Source organism: Chinchilla lanigera, unplaced genomic scaffold, assembly GCF_000276665.1.
Source record: "Chinchilla lanigera isolate Chin_1 unplaced genomic scaffold, ChiLan1.0 scaffold00051, whole genome shotgun sequence".
Lineage (NCBI taxonomy): Eukaryota > Metazoa > Chordata > Mammalia > Rodentia > Chinchillidae > Chinchilla > Chinchilla lanigera.
The window spans coordinates 11,538,619-11,557,643 of record NW_004955452.1 but is presented as its reverse complement, the minus strand read 5'-3'; positions in this window follow the sequence as shown (position 1 = coordinate 11,557,643).

Genomic DNA, 19,025 nt, shown 5'->3' with positions numbered 1-19,025 from the left:
AAAGAAAAAAAAAATTAATTTAGAGAATGGTATCGTTCCTATATGGTCCAGATTTTTTAGAACTGTCATGATTTCAGATACTGCATTCCATGAGACCACATGTCAAATGATGTGTCCTATTTAAATCCAGAGTGAAGCAGGCCATAGTGTCTCCCTAAGATTTAGTCTAATTCTGGGAAATCTTGTTTCATCCAGGGTTTCAGATACTTGGGAGTGGGCTGGGGTGGCTGGAATCATCTCTGCAGATTTGGGAGCATAATGTTATTCATTCCACATTTTTCAACTAAAAACTTGAAAGCAGTCTTTTATCCCAATAACTTCTCATTGGATTTGCCTAGGGAGATTTTCCCCAAATTACATATATCCTGTATTGATTTTACAACTAACATTTTTGTCAAACTTAGCTCATCATGTATCCATCTTACTTTTCTCTCATTGCTGAGACAAAATACCCAGCAGGGGAAATTAAAGGAGGAAAGGTTCATTTAGGTCACATTTTGTAGAGGTTTCAGTCCGTAGGCAGGGTGGTGTTGCAGAGTGGCATCACAGAGGAGAAATAGTTCGTGGTGGCCAGAGGATAGTAAAACAACAAGGGAGAACACAAGCCTCTTTCTGTCCATTATACTGTGTCCAGGCCACCAGGATTATTGTGGTGCCAAACCAATCAGTTTACTAACTTAGTAATCACACACCCTTAAATCCCAGCATCACACTGTAGATTCAGCCACCTCTGAAAAAGCTCTGCCCATGACTGCATGAGGCTTTAAGGAGACATCTAGACCCAAACCTTAATGCCATCCATCTTTCTACCCATTCGCCAGTTTATCTTTTTCTAAAATCTATTTCAAAGTAAGTTGCCACAGTCAATGTACTTCACTCCTAAACACTTCAGCATGTGAATTACTAGAGTTTAATATTTATTTTTAGGTAAAATTTCTAGGCAATGAAACACACAGATCTGAAGAATACAATTCTGTAAGTCTGACAGATGTATACACTGCTGAAATATGAATCCCTTTTACTGGTCACCCCTGAAGTTCCTTTCTGCCCCTTCCTAGCCACTCCCTACTCTCAGCCTTCCTACTATTTCTAGAGTCAGCCACTGCTCTGATTTTGTTCCACCATAGATTAAGTTTTCCTATTCTTAGAAATCCATATAAATGGAACATACAGTTTTATTTAATGTATCCATCACCTCATATATTATTTCTTTGTGCTGGAATATTCAAAATTCTCTCTTCTAGCTATTTTGAAATGCACAATAAACTATAGTCACTGTGCTGTTATATGATACTAGAAGTTAATCTTCCTATTTAACTGTATTTGTATCTATTAAATAATCCTTGTAAAACCCTTAAACTATATGGGGCTTCTTTCATTCAACATAGTATTTTTAAGATTCATCTGTGTTATTGCATATATCAGTAGTTTGTTCCTTTTACTGTTCCTTTTTTATTGCCTTGTAGGGATATATGACAGGTTTGGGGCTATTAAGAATAAAGCTGCCATGAACATATCTGTACATTTTGTGCAAGAATTTTATGAAAATATGTTTTCATCTTGCTTAAATTCCTAGGGATGAAATTTCTGGGCTATAGAGTAGGTAAATGTTTTGAGCATTTCTTATAGAAGATAAGAGTCAAATGGTCACCAGATGCTATAAGGGTAAGAGGAGAAAGGAGGTGGTTTAATGAGTATGATTAGCTAGGAGGATTAAGTTCTAGTATTCTATAACACAATAGGGTGACTATAGTTAATAAAAATGTGTTGTATATCTCCTAACAGCTAGAAAAGAGAGTATTGAATAATCCAACACAAAGAAATGACAGAAATGTTTGAGGTGACAGATATGCTAATTATTTACATGTATCAAAAATCACACTGTACCCCACAAATAAATGCAAATATTATGTATCAATTAAAATAAAAAATTAAAAGAAATTGCCAAACCATTTCCCAAAGTAGTTGTGCTATTCCTGGGAACCTTTTAAAAAGCATGGCTCCTCCCTCAGGAGATTCTTAATTAATTGTTCAGGAGTGGGACCCAGACATAGGTATTTCTGACATGCTCACCCAGTAGTTCTAATATGCAACTGAAAGTAAGAAATCAAAAAATTTAACATTAGGTCCAGATGAAAGACCTTCACGTACCTATAATATATGTGGAAAAGTTGGGGGTTTTTTCTTACTTTGAAAAGTAGGTTTTTGTTGCCATTTCTTTTTCCTTTACCTTTATTGTTATAAAGTCTTGGGGGTGTCTTCTTTGGCTGTGATAATGCAGGCTTTAGGGGCAAAAGACCTGTTTTTTATTGGCCAGTTTGGCACTTTATAACTGTGTGACTTTGAGCAAATAATTCATCAGATATCTCTCTATAAAATGGGGTTTCTGCTATGCATCCCACTGTTATAAGGAATAAAGTGCATAACTGAGAATGTTTTCTGAAGTTCACTGGAGAACTGGAGTGGGAATAGAGTTATGCAACAACCACCACAACCACTGTCTCAACTACCACCACCAGTCAGAGTCCCTAACACTGCCTTTCTGAACAAAGGAAGACTGACAGTTCTTTTCATTGCTCCCCTAATGTGGCTCTGGCCTGGAGCCTGTGAAAGTCAGAGGTGGGAAAGCTGTCACTCCTTCTTATAATGGCTAGAGTATATCTTGTCTTACAAATTTGTAACTGCTACAAATCAACAGGATAGAGATTTTCCATTGGTTTTCCATTCCTGATGGTGACTTGGGCTGATCTAACTATTCATTGCCCAGACTGCTGGTTAGAATTGGTTAACTAAGTGTTATCCAGCAGCTGAGGTCCTAGTGTATGCCTTCATTGGCTCTGGAGTACTGAACATTGGGTCAGCAACAACAAAAACACCTACCGAACTCTGATCCCCACTCTATGAAACGAGGCTGCTACCCCTAAGGAGACAGACTTGGAGACTCTCTTCTGAGTCCACTTCATATGGCACCATCCAGCTCTGATTGAACTTGTGGCTCCTGACAGTATTTTATATCAAATGCTCAGTACTTGTTTAAAGAAAAACAAATCTCTCTAAAGAATGTTACAAGCAGCATGGTTTGTCTCATTGCACCATCTCTATAAGGATTTGCCTGTTAGCGTCAAGAGTACAGTTGCAAATAATGGTTTTTCCATTTGAGAGAGGCCAGCATGAGGCTCTTGAATCAGAGAAGTGCCAGGTTTTAGCTGTTTTCTGAATAGGAGAATTGAAGAGGATTCTCCTTGTCTTCTACAGACAGCTATAGAGCAGCCAACATTCTTTGCCTTCCCAGGAAGGGAAGTAGGTTTTGAGATTCTCTGAGATTTCTCTGGAGTCAGGTTGTCAGCACAGACGCCCAGGGTAAGCATGGCTGCCGATGAGCTGCTCTTCAAGTTTTGGCCTCCCTGATTGTCTCCATGGAACCTGCATGCTTTGTAAGAGGGTACCAGGCAGAGAAGCAAGGGAATGAGATCAGATGGCCTGCTCTCTAAAGCGTGTGCCTGGCTTCAATAGTCCCCTTTTGGGTTGGTTGTATTCTGTAATGTGTCCCCTGAGAAGACAGACTAAGCAGCCTGTGTTACCCTGCAATTTCTCCAAACTATTTGCATGAAATACTGCAGACAAAAAGCCCAGCCCCTGATTGGCTGTTGCTAGGTAACAACATAATCATCAGGAAATTAGGCTGTCCTCTTTTTTTCCAACCCAGAGTATGTGTGTGATTGCAGCATTGTGCAGGAAGAGAGAGTGAGTGGAACAAAGAGAGATAAATGGGATGGTCTTGAAGGCGGGGACACCATAGCCACAAACCTGCATCCCACGGTAGGACAATCTGCTTTATGTTGGGCTCTTTACTCAGTCAAGCCAATATTCGTACATTTTTCTTTTTCTTTTTCTGTTTTTTTTTTTTTTTTCCTTTTTTTTCTGTAAGAATGACAAAGCTGGCAGGGCCCTGCAGACAGCAGGAACAGAAGCTATGGAAGCAACTTTGACATTTGAAGTGATTTTTTGAAGCAGAAGATAATATTTAATATATGAGGATGACTTGAGTGAGGGTGAATAAGTGAATGTGCCTGGAGAATGTGTATAGGTAGGTAAGAATTCAGGAGCAAGACTGCAGAGTGCCTGCAAGGAATAGAACACTAGAAAGTATGTGTGAATGAGACATGTGGCAGAAAAACCAAGCATGCTGTAAAATGTGGAAGGAAGCTCCTGAAATTGAAGTTTAAAACTGTCTATTATAACTCTGCCAGTGTTCTACCATGTGGTCCTTAAGTTGTTCAGCCAGGCAGACCTCAGTTTACCCTTGTGTCTGGTTAGACTTTGCAGGTAGCTGTAAAAACATTTGCATGTTTGTGTGCATGTGTGTGTGCAAGTGCATGTACACATACAACCAAAGCACCTACTTCATTTTCAAGATTGTGTCCAAAGACAACAGCATGTAGAGCCCTGGCAGGTGACAGCCACACCTGGACAGTTTCATGGGATAATGAATATCCATAAGACCCTGAGCACTTTCCCTTCATGCTAGCCCCAGGTGGCTTCCCACCTCCAACCTCCCTGCCTTGTCCTCCCTTTGATTTCCCACTCAGTGACCCTGCCCTTACACTAGGTTCTTCGTTGCCATACTGCATACTTCCCTAGCTCACTACAACCGCAGGCAAGCTAATTGCCTTTTGCCATTCATTGTCTGCCAGATTAATGACCCCTTGTGCGTCTGGCTGCCCATAGCCTCCTCTGAGATTCCTCTGTGCATTCTCGCTGGCTTGACTTTCCCTTCTTCCCCACTCCTCAGATCAGCCTCTCTGAGTTCCACATCTGAGTTTTTAGAATCCATTTCATTTAAATGCTAAAATAGAAGCACTGCCATTTTTTTTTAATCAAAGGAGATAGTCTCAAAGCCAGGCATAGTGGCACATGCCCGTAATCCCAGCACTTGGGAAGCTGAAGCAAGAGGATCATTGTGAGTTCAAGGCCAATCTGGGCTACATACGCGAGTTCAAGGCCAGCCTCCACTACATAGTAAGACCCTGTCTCAAAAAAATATGGAGATGTATCAGAGGACAGTAGCCCAGATTCAGAAGGTCCTCCCAACCACACCCCTCAACCCTAAGGACTTGCGGTGTCCAATGGGTGAGCTGAACATCATAAACTTGCAAGGGCTCAAAGCAATTTTGGAATACAGGTATAAATGTAATGAACCTGGTGTTCTGCAGAGCCTTTTCTTTCTCTAACAGTGACTCTCAGTAGCTCAATTCTTCCTCTTAGCTTTCTCATACATTAAAATAGAGAATAATCTCTGTTTTACCTCTGCTTCTCCAGCAGTCTCCCGAGACAGTGTGCTCAAAATGTGGTCCCTGGACCAGCAACATAAGAAATCGGGGTGGGATTCAGCAATCTTTTAACAAATCCTCCAGGTGACTCTGATGTATGCTAATACTTGAGGACCACTGTAGGCCTGAAAATTTTGCATTTTTAATACATTCCCAGATGACACTGACCACTCTAAAAAATCTGTCCTTAGAAAATGAGACAGTATATAATGGGGATGATCTTCTTCCACCTTGAATTCCCCTTCTGTATTTCCAAAGTCCCAATCAAACCTCTCTAAAGATCCACCTCAAATGCAACTTTAAGTGATTTAACTGAAAGTTATTACCTCTTTACGTCTCAGGGCTGGGCAAACTGGGGCCCAGGAGCCAACCCTAGTCCACAACCTGCTCATGTAAAGCTCTCAAGTTAAGGACAGAACTTACGTTTTTAAAAGCTGAGGGGTGAAAATCGAAGATGAATATACAATAGAGGCCTTATGTGGTCTATGAAGCCTAAATTATATACTATCTGACCCTTTACAGAAAAAAAGCATTCTAACTCATTTTATATACCTTATTTCTCCTCTTATTCTATTAATTTCCTTAATAACAAAGTTGATATTTGAATTATTTTTATATCCATTCAGTACCAAGCACATAGTAGTTGTCGAAGAAATAATGGAAAGGATAAATGAACTAGTGGTAATTGACCTAGTTGGGTGCTGACAAGTGTTCTGGGAATCAAGAAAAGATTAACTTTATTTAGCTACTTTGTGGCTGCCCAATCTATTAGCTGGAGACAGTGGTTTCCTCTACCTTAAATATATGAAGAGAACCGAGAAGTTTGTACTAGCCAGTTGTGGTGCACACCTGTTATGCATACTTGTTATCCTGGCTACTCAGGAGGCTGAGGCGGGAGGATTGGAAGTTCAAGGACAGCCTCAGCAACTTAGCAAGTCTATTTCAAAAGAAAAGTTTCAAAAAAATGTCTGGGACTATAGCCTGGTGCTCTGTCGGTTCAATCACCACTACCACAAAAAAAGGGAAAAAAAAAGTTCATACTAGTGGAATTTACTCTTTTCCATAGTAACTAATGATGAAAAATAACGAAAGCCACTGGGAAGCTGCCCTGCAGCTTAAAAAGCAAGACTAACATTTACAATGTTCAAAAATGGGGCCAGGGATATAGCCCAGTGGCAAAAGCGCTTGCCTGGCAAGCACAAGGTCCTGAGTTTGATTCCCAGTACCAAATAAATAAATAAATAAATGTTCATAAATTTAACAGGTAAAAAAAGCAACAAACTGGGGCTGGGGATTTAGCTCAGCGGCAAAAGCGCCTGCCTGGCAAGCGCAAGGTCGTGAGTTTGGTTCCCGGTACCGGAGAAAAAACAAAAAAAAAAAAGCAACAAACTTAAAATTTCAAGTGGATTTCTCTGTCGTAAGATTTTCATAGAATAATGTGCTACCAGTATTAAAACAGATCCTAGCCATTCTATTACATGAATTACACCTGCCTTAGGGTTGTCCGCTCTCCTTGGACAGCTCCACTGACAGAAACTTGCTTCCTGAGGAAACAGCCCCTTCCACATTTTAACAGCTCCATTGTTAGTAAGTACTTTTTCCTACTAAGCTGAAATTTCTCTCCTTATAATTTATACCCTGTAGTCCTCATTCTGCCTCCTTTCATGATCAAAATCAGCTACCTAAGTCTTATGAGAAAAGGAGCAGGTAGTTACACTTGATTAGAAAGGTTGGAATGTTGAAGAGAATCTACCTATTTAGATAGTTTTCTCCTGAGAATATTCAGGAAAGAGCTAGGAATACAAGAAGCTAAATGCCAATAGATATGCTAAGAGAGAAACCCATATGTACAAGTAGGGAGTGAAGTAGGACATTCCCAAATGAATGAAAGCAAAAGGTTGGTGGTCACAGAAGATCACAGGCTGACCACAGACTCATGGGCTCATAGTATGTTTCTGCTAGAAAGGAATGTTAATTGCAATTAAGGCTATTATTTGGGAGAAAGGAGGATGAGTAGGCCCTAGAGGTAGGCCTGAGGGACTCTGGAATTACTTTGTGATTCCAGAGCTATAAAACAGCAGCCATGCAAGTTGCTAGCGTAGAAGCAGAACAGGAGAAAGACCCTTAGGAATGGCTGAGTCCTCTAACTGGTATCAGGCAAAGTAGAGAGTGCCATACAGAGAGAACTGTGCCTGAGAGGATGGAGGAACGGAGAGAGGAAAGCTCACATTTCAAGTTGTACACCTCTTTGCAGTGTCATGTACAGTAGTCTTAATACTAATTCAAACAACTTGAGAGCTGGTAAGTCAATCGTTGCATGAAAAATAGCCCTACAAAGAATGTTTATTGAACGTTCACTTACTCTCGGAGTTGCCAAAGCACCTTTATTGGACAGAACTTTGAGAACTGTGAGAACCGCAACTTAGCAGTCACTAACTTCTAGTCTTTTACTTCCCCTCTTCCTACATATATACGTATGTGAGTGTATGTGTGTGAGCCACTACCACAGACACACACATACACAGACATACGCATACCTTGTGACTTATGTCTATTTTACCCAGAGATGAAGGTTTTGTGATTTTTGTTTTTGTTTGTTTGCTTTTTTTTAATTTTCTTAGGAAGAACATTCTCAGGATTTTGAGAATGGAGGTTTCTGGAGTATGGTAGAAAGCTTGTGTCCAAGCCAGGACTCACAGTACGTTCTATTGTTTTCAAGGATTAGAAGCCCAAGTATTTGAGTCATCCCTTCACATTCAAGGTCCTCCCACACTGCCATTTTACACTGTTATGGGTTATGCTGCTTAGGAATCTGATGGCTGTTACTGTTTCCTCGATAATTACTGCTCTAAAGCAATGCTGGAAAGGTAGAGCGCATAAAGGGAGGTTGCCTTTAACTGAATGTCCATTCTGTGCTGCACACGGTGCTGGGTATTTTCCTTGCATTTTCTTATTTACTTTTCCCAATACTGTAATTCTTAATACTCAATGTAATTAGCACTCTTTTACAGAGAAGAAAACTGAGGCCCATGAAGGTTAAGTAACCTGTCCAGTTCTCCCAGCTAGGGCCAAGGCAAGATTCAAAGTAGCTTTCTCTGACTAAGCAGCTCTTTCTCTTCCTAAATCATGCTGCTTCCCTGACACTGTGCCCAGCACTTGGTGAGCATCCAGGAAAGGCAGGCTTCCTCTGTCCCTTCTCTGCAAAGCACTATGGGCGTTTTTATTTTGTATTGCTTTTAAATTAAATTATATCATATGATTTTTGTAACCAATACTAATATGACCAATCAGATGTTTAGACAATTTTTGAAAATACTTGTGAACAGGAAAGACCTACATGTCCTAATTATTATACCCAGTGTGATTCCTGGGATACCAAGAAACACCTGAGAGAGGTGTAGCTGACAGATTTGCTAGGACTAACCCAACTACTTGGGATGACACTTGTAAGACAGCCTATTAAATAGAAGGCTATAGTAGCCCAGTTAATTTCAAAAGAAGTGACGGGTTCGTAGTGGCCTAGACTGGTGTAAGTACAAGGAATTCTGCCTCTTTGGCTTCTGATAATTATGGGACCTCTATGGACCTCACTTTTCTTGTGAGAAAAAATGAAGAAATAATCTCTGTTTCAAGATTATCATGAGGAATAAACAAGACTGTGTATATTAATGTTCTTGTCCTGACCAAACAAGAGTAAGTGGCAAGAAGTATTATTATTTACCAGGCCCAGGCCCAAGGACATTGGCCTTTTAATGAATAAAAGATGACTTATATACCTAATGAAAGGCTTCATGATGAGAAGCACTCCATTGTCCCTGCCAACCTGTCTTTTTAGAATATGTCAATGTGTTTAAAGCCCTATTCCCTTAATCTCCCCATAGGGGTTGCAAAGGGAAACTCTAAGACTACACTCTTAAATGCAGTTCTGGGAGGATCGTACCAATAGTCACAGAACAGAGCACCCTCACGTAATGCCTGCTTCTCCAAGGCACTATTGATAAAGGAAAAGACTCCCTTCATAAAAATCAGCAGACACCTAGCCCCACAGGCTACAAAATGTCAAGCAGTACCTATAGAGAAACCCGAGCCACAATAGTTGGAAGAAAAGAAGGACACTCAAAACTTTCTAGATCAATTTCTAGCACTTGAATTGTTCCCGCATTCCCTAGGATTATAACCCCATCCCCAAACCCATTTATTCTGAAAACCTGGTAGTCCACTGCTTCCCATGACCCTGTTCTGCTTAATCATGCTTGTCAGGAGGAAAGACTAGCCTACTCTTGGTTCCCCAAAGTCAGGCCAGTTAAGGCCAAGTTCGAATGGCAGCAAGTGGCAAGCTCTAAAAATGACAGGAGTATGTGTAAGGTGTGTGTGTAAGAAAGAGAGACACAGACACATTTCATATAGATTTTATAGTAGCCTTTTACTTTTATCCTTCACTACTGAAACCTCTATTACAAATTCCAAAACTGCATAGCTCTACTAAAAGTGAACAAAAAAAGGAATTGACTGAGATCAGCACTTGAACTGTTCCCGCATTCCCTAGGATTATAACCCCATCCCAGCATAAAGAATTTACTTTATCATTAGAAACAAGAAAGGTTTTTCTAATTTGAGGTTATTGAGGAAAATTGTAGTTTTTCCTAGGGGAAAAAAATCATCTATTCTAACCTATCAGTCTGTGCCTGAGCTGTGTCCTGTGTTTTAAGTGCATTGTTTTACCTACTCAAGAAACCAGTGAAATCTGTACTACTGTTCTATTCTGCCCATTTTGCAGAAGAAGAAAACGAGACCCAGAGAGGGTTAAGTAACTTTGCCAGATTGCATTCATATATTCCATGACATAACAATGTTTATTCATTTTCATATTACTTAATTTCTCTTCCTTTTTCTGAACTCATAACATTTGGTATGTATGTAATTTTGGTTTCCAAAATGCTTTCTTATGTCTATGTTGGTTCATTTTTTACAAAACCTTTGTGAGGTGGGAGATAGGGTCTTATCATCTCTGCCATGCTGATGCATCATTCCCAGCTGAAAAATGGTATGGCTAGGCCTAGAACACAGGTTTGCTTCCTGTTTAGGATCACCTGCATCTGCTTTATACAGCAACCTAGTCCCCATACCCATCACTCAGCATCTCTTTCATTTCATTTTCCCTGTCTCTCTTTCCCAAACCAAACTTTGCATGCTCTGGGTATGTGTTGAAATTTTAAAAAATTGTTATAGTAAAGACACATTGCTATTAGTCCCCCTCAGAGTACCCTTACTTTGAACACACTAGCCCCTCTCTGCAGCAGTTGTGGAAGTCCTCTTTTGTGTCTTTATGCAGTGTGATCAAAAATATGGTGAATGCTATTGCCAAATACCATCCAAAAGAAAGGAAGGCTCATAAGAATATTAGTGTGTCCTCATCCACCTCATTCATTGGATCTAGCACACGCAACTTCTGACTCTTCCCCACAGTCAAAATAACCATGAAAAGTACATGTCCAGATTGATTCATGACATCTAGGCAGCCATAACAGCATAACCAAAGACACTCACAGAAAGGACTTCCGGAACTGCTTCAAAAAGTGGCAAGAATGATGGGATAAGGTGTCTGAGGCGAAGGGGAATATTTTGAGGGGGATTAATGGCCGTGTGTATTTTACTGTAAGAAACTTTTAATTTAAACATTTACTATATTTTTATCTCACCTTGTATATCCTAAGACAGGTGCTTTTTAAAATCAAATAGGGTTAATAATAGAGCCCTAGAGCAGTGGCTTTCAGACTTCATGAGTATCAGAGCATCAGAGTTCCCCAGAGGGCTTCCAAAGTCACAGGTCACTGAGTTCCTTCCTCAGATCTCTGATTTGGTAGATCTGAAGTTGGGCCCCAAAACTGGCATATTTGAAGCATTGCCAAGCAACTGTATTTTGAGAACCCCTGCCTTACAGAATGAAAAGCTGTCACATTAAAAGGCTTTTTTTTTTATGTCTTTGTGCCCTTTTTTTTTTTGGTATCAGGAATCGAACTCACAACCTCACGCTTGCCAGGTAGGTGCTGTGCCACTGAGCTATATCCCCAGCCCCTGTGCCCCTTTTTTACTGGTTTAATTTGACCTTTTTTGGCTGATCAGGTTTAGTACTAGGCAATTTAATTTATTATTTATTAGGGTTGCCATAACAAAGTGCCATAAATTGGATGGCTCAAAACAGCAGAAATGTACCCTGAAAACTAGAAGTGTAAAATCAGATGTTAACAGAACCATAGTCCCTGTGAAATCCTTCCCTGCCCCTTCCTAGCTTCTCATGGTTCCAGGCATTCTTGGCTTATGGCAGCATTGCTCTGGTCTCTGCCTCCATTTTCACAGCTGTCTTATCCCTGCATCAACCTGTCTCTTTACATGACCTTTTTTAAAATACACCACTTATATTGGGTTAAGAGCTCAAAGGATATTCGGGATGTATGTTGCCCTGCTTTGAAGCAATGAGATGAAAGGTGCCTGAGTGTAGACAAACTCACTTCATGCCTGAGTCCCCACACACTTGGCATGTGTAGAACTGTCTCAAACTGTATGTCCCTTCCAAAAAAAATCAAATCCTTCTTTTTCTTCTTCATAATCTTCTACCAACTTATACCAGTTTGTAATAAAATATGTGATATAATCTTCCTTTTATAAATTATGAAAAAAATAGTAAGGTTCCAGAAAAAGGTTATGTACGTTTAGCTTACATTTCCCAATGGTATCATACTGTTTTGATTGCTAGGACTAGAGGACTGGTTTTTAACTTCATGTCCTTCACTTCTTTGTTGGCCATCATTTATTTACTCTGGTTTCTAGAGACACTAACGGTGGAACATGCAGAGATCCAGGGAGAGGGACAGCAGGTCTTGAGGACATTTGAGCTGAGTCCATTTAGACTGTTCCCGGTCAGACTCCTGTTCCTGGTCAGACTCCTGCCAGAGACAGAGTTTGATCCATAGAATTCAAGCTACTTATGTAGGTGCATGCAGCAATGTGGAGATGTGAGGGGTCCCCCCTAGGTCTCATACGTGTAAGAAGTTGAAACCTTGTCTCTTATCATTTTATATGTCAGAGAGAGAGGCAGCCAGAGAGGAGCTTCATGGTCTTGCCTTTTCAAACTCTTCATATAAGCTGTACAGGCATAATACCAGTAACAGAGCTGACTAGACCTCTCATTTCCTGTCAAGCTCTGATTCCATTAGAAAACCCTCACCCGCCTTACCCCTGGGCTTTAGACTAGGTTTGGAGAGTTCTGTTTTCAGTATCTTTTCCCTCTGCTCTCCTGGAATACTGTCACAGCTGTAATCCACGGCAAATGGATTTCCCTGACCCTGGGGACAAAGGCCTAGTGTTTCCTAGACTTGGCGGCTCCTGGAAGGCAGAACCATCAGCATTTCTCCAGCTGCTGGTCTCAGGCCCTGTGGGCGGCAGAGACATGTAATAAGATCACTATCCAAGCCAGTTACCGTCATCATTCAAAGTGATCCCTTGTGGTTGGGAGGGGAGAATTGACCGAAATAGGAATCACAGCCCTTCAGAGCTTGGGCTCACACAAAACCACACAGTGAGTTGGAACCCACAGAAAAGCAGACTTCCCGTTCTGGCTGTCAGCCATCGGTGAGATTTGGCTGCGGTTCACAGTGGGAGTGCAGAGAGATAGGTGGCCTTGGGGGAGAAATAAGGCGATCATGTGAAGGAAGAGAAGGAGAATGAGACTAGAAATTAAAACAATAGCAGTGGGTAACATGCTTAAAGCACAGATACTGTGAAAGTTTTAGGATTCAGGTTTCCTAGTGTGGGACACTAGAAGGCAGGATGTAATGACAGTCCAGACTCTTCACTGGCCCTCACTGAAACTCCAGGATGCCACCTGCTCTTCCCATCGGCCCAGAACCTTGAGGTAGGAGGAGGTGAGCATGAGGAGATATAAAGCTTTGCTGCAAAGAGTGAAACTATAGAAGAAAAACTCAAAAGCTGCTAATTAATTGTCCTAAATTCCTCCTCTGCCACTAGGAGACCAGTGAGAATGTGACATATGGCAGGACCTTTGCTTTGCTTTCTCTTCAGGGATGTTCCAGCCCTCTGGCTGAGTAAGTCCCCACCACCACAAGGCCAGTAGGCTTTCTGGGCTACCTTCCATCGTACTGGAGGAGAGTCAAAGGAGCCACGTCACTCCCTTGCAAAATTGGGCCTCATTTTTTGCTCAGAAAAATCGGGGAGATTATGATAATATTCAAGGTCTTAAACTGGTTGATAGGTACACATGCATAGTATCTTTTGTATATATATTATAGGGAGAGATTTGTTTATTAGTATAAAATGTTTGATGGACATTAATAAGTAAGGGATTAAATTCAGTGATCTCAGTTTTTTCCCATTTCTAAAAATCCAGTTTGCGCTGACATGGACTGTGCTCAATGTCATTGAAGTAATGGCTCAAGGTAAGATTACAGCTGAAGCTGCAGGGTTTAAATCCAAGTTATGAGATTACCTTATATAAATCAGTTAGATAAATTTCTTATTGACAAAACTGAAATACTAATAACTACTCCTTAAGGGAGATCATAAGTATATATAAGCCAGCTACTATAGTGTTTGACAAGTAGTAGGTGCTCAATAAATAATCACTGTTAATAGTATAAACATCATTAGTGGAATATATGGAAACTAAATTACAAATAGTTTACGTTTTAAACTAGTTAGGGAGAATTCTGCAGATGAGATGAAAATTAAAAATTAAACTACCCTTTCAAATGAGCAATACATTTCCAGAAACATTGTTCAATAAGCATTTATGGCTTGAAGTACCAGGTATCTGTGGTGAAATACGACATGATCCCTGTTCTCCAGGAGGGAAGAATCCAGTGGGGAAGACAGATCTCCCCAAGCAAATCAATTCCCTGCAGCACTCATTGTGCCTACTGGGACAGGGGCAAGAACCAAGAGTGGGAGAGCAGCCCTCTAACTGGGTGGCTTAAAGGAGAAATCTGGGCTGAATTTGAGGGAAGCAGGAGAAGAGTTTGAAGAGGCTGCATTCAGTGTGTGTGTCACAAGAGAGAGCTGGGTTGTGCTGAAGATCTAAGGAGTTGGTTAAATGGAAGGGAGGGATTTCAGGGAAAAGGAACAGCATGAGTAACAGCAATAAACCCAGAGGTAGCAAGGAGCACAGCTTCAGACCATTGAAAAAAGTGCTGAGCGTAGCAGGAGTGCAGTGTGGGAAAGTGGTGGAAAATGAGGAGAGGAAGGTAGGCAGGGTCAGACCTGGGAGACAGCATCCCCACTGAGCAGTTTAGAGGGGAACTGGGTGGACCCAGGAGCACAGAGTGGTAATTCTACAAATGATGCAAGGACAACTGGCTATTTACATGCCCAAACAGAATCATCGGATGATGCAGAAATTTCACTTTCACTTACATATCCAAAGAATTAAAAGCAAGGATTCAAATAGATATTTCTATGCCAGTGTTTATTGCAGCCTTTTTCATAATAGCCACAGTCAAAATGTAGAAATAACCGAAATGTTCATCAGCAGATGAATGGACAAACAAGGTGTGGTATTTATGTACAAACACTGGAATATTATTTAACCAGAAGAAGAAAGGAAGTTTTGATACAGGCTACAACGTGAATGAATGTTGAAAATATTATGCTAAGTAAAATAAACCAGACACAAAAGAGGAGATATTGTATGGTTCTGCTTATATGAGATATCTAAAATAGGCAAATTCGGGCTGGGGATTTAGCTCAGCGGCAAAAGCGCTTGCCTGGCAAGCGCAAGGTCGTGAGTTCAATTCCCGGTACCAGAGAAAAACAAAAAAAATAAATAAATAAATAAATAAATAAAATAGGCAAATTCATAAAGAGAGAAAGTAGATTAGAGGCTACTGGGGCCTGCACAGGAAGATGGGGGAACATTGCTTAAAAGTTATAGAATTTCTTTTCCAAGTAATGAAAAAGTTCTAAAAATAGAGAGTGGTAATAGTTGCACAATATTGTGAGTGTAATAAATATTACTGGACATTTAAAAATAATTAATCCCCTGATCCTCTAGTCAGAGTCTGTCCTTCCCTCCCTCCCTCCCTCCCTCTGTCCTGTGCACAAGTGATTGAGAGAGAACCAAAGAGAGAATAGTCAGGAGACTGAGAGAGAGCGGCGTACCGTTGGAAGACAGATGTAGCTACCAAAGCATGCACTAGGACAGAGCGTGCAGGAGAGACCGAGCACGGTGCGAGCATGCGCTATCTAGGGAGTACAGTGTGTGTGCACGCACACAAATGAGAGAGAATGTGCTTGATCGGGCCCAAGGGGCAGAGATCCTGAGAGCAGAGAGGACTGCAGACTGAATGGCAAGGGAGCCACAGAGGGGCCGGTGAAGGGCAAGGGGCTGGAGACGGCAGAGGTAAGATTAGGAGAGAGGGAGCTGTTAGTGAATGGGAGCAACCAGCCAGGCAGGATCTCTCTCACGAAGAGAGAGAGGGTGAGAAGGAATGAGAGGGAGGGGGACATGCTTGAATTCCAGAGAGCCTGAGCACAGTGAGGTGAGTGCACACAGGAGGCAGCTAGAGGAGACCTGTGTGGACAGAGTAGGCAGGTGTGAGCAAAAGTGTGAGAGAGGATAAGACCATGGACAAAACCAGGTGCAGGGGAGCAGCAGCTGGTGAGGCAGACCCAGCAAAGGGGGGAGGAGGCTAGAGCCAAGAACGCATGCAGCGGAAGTGCAGAGAGAAGGGAAAGCATGCTGGCCGGCAGCAGGAAGGAGACAGTGACAGGTGGGCAGAAGCTAGGAGGCGCTTTGTGCGGGTGGCCCCAAGCCGCTCAGGTAAGTTTCTCGCCTCTGCCTGAAGCAATGGCTGTCCTTGCCTGTGCAGTTTCTCTATAAAGGGATGCCATGCTGTCTTTGGCATGCTGACTTGTTTCTCAACAAAGGTTGAGTACACAGTGTCCACAATGTCTGCCCTGCTGCTGCAAAAGAAAAAATAGAACTGAGGCTCAATCATCCAGGATGTAGGTGTCCTATCCTTTTAATCTGCTGTGACTGCTAGTCTGTTTTTCTATTTTATTTTGTATGAATGCTTTAGTTGAGATTTTGTAGAGCAGGATGAAAAGCAAGAAGTGAAACACAATGCTGATCAATATTTGGGGAGAGAGAGGTAAGGCCCTGAACCAAGAGAAGATCTTGCGATCCTAAGGGGTATTCCATGTTTGGACAGAACTATTGTTCCCTGATTTTTCACTCGGTGATCCTTAAAACTGCAGTTGAATCTCCTCTGGACTAGTTTTTAGCTTCTGCAAGGTCAAGAATTAGGCTTTCTGTTACTTTCCCTGCCTATCCTTCCCTCCCTAGAACATAGATAAGATAGATGTTGCATAGCAGGGCACAGGAAATACTTGCTGACTTTGCTGTGTCATTAATTCCTGCGTCTGCCGTCACCAATGCCCTTAACCAGTGAGTAGCCATAATGAGGCCCACTGCAGTTCAGAACAAAGAGAATTCGTGACAGTGGTCTAGCCCTGTGGTAGTCAGAGCAGACACATAGAAACGTTAGGGGAAATCTCTGCATAAAGACGCAGATCACGTGCACAGTTTGCAGGTGAGCACACCACAGTGGAAGCCGAACTCAACTTGCTGCCTGCCACCTGACAATGGCTCAGGTTTTCTGACCCCCAGCATTTCTGCCTTTTAGCCTTCACCTGTACTTTTCTAAACCACGGTGAATCCCCACCGAGTCTGAATAAGGCGGCTTGAGGAATGGCAACCCCCAAACTTAGCAGCATTAGAGAGATGACAACAGAACACTAATGCCTGTTTAGGATCTTTGCCCCAATCAGTCTTTTCTTTAATGTGAAAAATTGTATGTTCTTCTTTTATTAAATTGGTATGATCTATAAGCAGGGGGTTGAATGTCTGTGATTGGGTGCCAGGAAATCATTATCATTACATGTGGGACAGAATGAGTGAAAAGAAAATTTTATACATAGAAATCAGATTTGGGAAATAGCATGAAAGAAGGAAAGGAGAAGAACTTGACCTCAAGTCTGGGTGTGCTTCTCCTACCACTCCGTCCTTCTTTCTTAAGCCCTGTCCATACCAGGTACATGGCCTCAAGGAAATGTGCAGTTTCTAGTTGTATGCCTGGACCACGGGAGGCAGAATTTCTGGCCCTCATTAATAACTGGGACAAGGGGTCTGTAGAGGCCCTGCCAGTTCCATCTTTCGAGAAGCCTGGTCTGTTGGAGCCAGACAGTGGGAATGAGATGGGGGGCAATATTTACAAGCACAACAACAGCTGGTACTTATGGAGCACTCAGTGGGTGCTTGACACCTGCCAAGCGCTTTGTATCACCATTTACTTTATGCTTGCAACAGTCCACAGACTACCACATTCGACAGATTAATAAACAGAATGCCCGACAAGTGTGCCTGGCCAAGGTTTCCCAGCTAGACAGTGCAAAAGCCAGGACTCAAACCCAAGTCTTTCTGATTCCAAAACCTGAAATTTTAACCAAATCACGCAAGTTCCCTGTTCTGCATTAGGTTCAAAATGCACTCACTAAGTAATAAAGAAAATAGAGACTCCAAACTTAAGGTTTTTCCAACTTTGAAATCAGAATAACACTTTCATTTATTTTATTACCTCCTTATTTGCCTTTTCTCCCATTCTGTTGTTGCTAGATTTTTTCCAGTACTGGGAATTGAATCCAGGGCCTTCGCACTTATGTAGATTCCTAGCCGTTTAAACTTTTTAAAAATTTTTTTTCAGTCAAGGTCTTCCTGAGTCACAAAGTTGCCCAGGCTGGCCTTGAACCTGACTCAACCTCCCAGAGTACTAGGATTACAGGTGTGCACCACTAGGCCCATTTTCTAGATTTTCAGTCCTACTTTTGTCATCAGCTGGCATGTGGACCAAGAATAAGTTCTCTGATTTTCATTTCCTCATCCCAAAAAATGAAGAGTTTAACAGGGCAAGATGATCCCTAAGATCACTACCAGGAAAAAAATATATGGGAAATCTGTCTCCTGTGCTAGTTTCACCTCTGCTGGCAGAAGAAACAGATCACAGGCTTTAGAATCAGGCAGACCTGACTTAAAACCTCACCTACTGAACTAAGTCTGGCCCTGTCCCTCTGCTGGTAACCGTCTAGAAACCTCGGTTCACAGGCAGCCCCATGATGGGCCAGCTGGGGAACTGATGCCCATACAGTCCTCCCTTCTCCACAGAGGACTGGTTCCAGCACTCCTGACAGACACCAAAATCTGCAGTTGCTCAAGTCCATTACATAAAATACAGTTTTGCACATCCCCCCATATACTTATATCATCTCTAGATTATTTACACTACTTAATACAATAAAAATTCTATGCAAATAGTTGTTATACCATATTATTTAGGAAATAATGGAAAGAAAAAAAGTCTATACATGTTCAGTACAGCTATTTTTTGGTTTGTTTGGTTTTTTTTCCGGTACCGGGAATAGAACTAACGACCTTGCTCTTGCCAGGCAGGCTCTGTGCCACTGAGCTAAATCCCCAGCTCCAAGTACAGGTATTTTTTTCCCCACATAGTTTCCTTCCAAGGGTGGTTGAATTCACAATGTAAAACAACTGAATATAGAGGCCCAACAGCATGTGCATTCTCTAATAAGCATTGACTAAATACTTCACTCCTGCCTCTTCCCTCCTAG